This window comes from Macadamia integrifolia, chromosome 5 (genome assembly GCF_013358625.1).
Source record: "Macadamia integrifolia cultivar HAES 741 chromosome 5, SCU_Mint_v3, whole genome shotgun sequence".
In the NCBI taxonomy this organism is placed as follows: Eukaryota; Viridiplantae; Streptophyta; class Magnoliopsida; order Proteales; family Proteaceae; genus Macadamia; species Macadamia integrifolia.
In genome coordinates, this window is record NC_056561.1 from 36,096,906 (window position 1) to 36,098,646 (window position 1,741).

Below are 1,741 nucleotides of genomic sequence, written 5' to 3' on the forward strand. Positions count from 1 at the left end.
ATGCTTAGTTTTCTTCTCTCTCCCTCTCTCACTCTCTTTAGTTTTAGTTCTTCTTTATTTTTGCTTTAATCACTTTTGTAATAGTTTTTTATGTCAATTAATGCAAGCACTCTTTTATTCTTATTCAGCCTTTTATGTTTATGATCTATGCAATTGAGTTGTAATTTTTAAAGTTATAGTTCTAGGCTTAGATCTAGGTGACAAGATCACGAGCCGTGGAGCATCTTTTTTTTTTTTTTCAAGTTCAGTTTTTTTTAAGATTTGTTTTCTCTAATACTGAAAATTTCAGATTTGGTTTATTCCAGATCTAGTTTTTAGTATTGGTAGTATCTCAAATCGATCAAGTTTTCAGTTCAAGAGTTGATGTTCATGTAAGTAGACTCCCTCAGTAGTCTTCTCTCCCCCCTCTCATTCTCTCTTCTGACTACTCTTTCTTTCTTAATTTAGGATTTTAATTTCAATCGTTACATTATTGCTATCCCTTTCCCCCAAGGTTCATGGCTAGTGTATCTGTTGGCTTTGCCCCTCCTAGCCATAGAACCATCAATTTATTGCTTTTATTTTAATTGTCTCCCTTTCCCTAAAGCCAAGTAGAGTAACCCTTGTAAGAGTGACCCTCTGGTCAAGTAGGGAAGCTCATATTATGATGCATCCCTCGGGCTAAGCAGAGAAACCTATTTGTGAGTCTCTCTCTAGCTTTCTCCCATTTCTTTTACTTTATTTTTATTTCAGCATTTTTTTCCTTTATTTTTTTTTAATTGCGTGGGTTTTTTATTCTCATTTGTTTATTTATTTATTTATTTTTAATTACGTGGCTTACGTCTTTAAAATTTTAGATGACGAATGGTTAGGACATTATTTTAGATACATACTTTTAGGACGGTAGTTAGAATTAGATCACAACCATTAATAGGTTCACTTTCGCATTATTAAAAGAAAAAAAAAATAAAGTGGCTGCTCTCCCTGAGTTCGACCCGTAGCTACACTGATCCGTACGCTTGCGGTTATATTTAAAATCTCTAACAAGTTTTTGCCACTGTTGCCAGGGAGACAATTCCATGTTATTTTTCACTTTCTTTTGGTAAATCGGAGTGCTTTGTTTGCTTTGTTTTGTTTTTCCTTTTCTTTTATTGAATTCCTGAGAAGAACAACTTGCAATAATAGTTGTATCGGTGGAGGTCGCCATGCCTTACAGTGTGATAAAGACAGGTTTCGCCCTGTAGCAGTACCTCAGGAATTGACCTGAGCAACCTCGGATCCCTGTCGGTAAGCTTTTAAAAAAAAAACAAAAAAAATCATTAAGAAATTCATTAAAAAATCATAAAAAAAAAAATTTGCTATCCATTCTTTTGTGCTTGTCTTACTCTAGTTGTGGGTAGTTTTCTATTGCATGAGTGTTAGGTGGGTACGTAATACTAAGAATCAGTTAGAAAGAAGAGATCCAACAAGTAGTGACCCTATATGTTTGCTTTCTTTAAAACCCTTCAATGTGGGAGACCAACAGCAAAATCCTTCACCTAGATCTCTGAAAGATAGGTTCTACCCTGCTAAAACAGCCCAATCTTCTAAGGGCATAGTTCTACCACAAGCCTAGGGCAATAATTTTGAACTCAAATTTCAGTACATCACTATGTTGCCCCACTTCCATGGGTTGACCTCTGAGGATGCATACCTATTTCTAAGGGAATTTGAAGAGGTATGTGTTCTAATTAAGATCCAACAGCTTTCTGATTATGCTGTT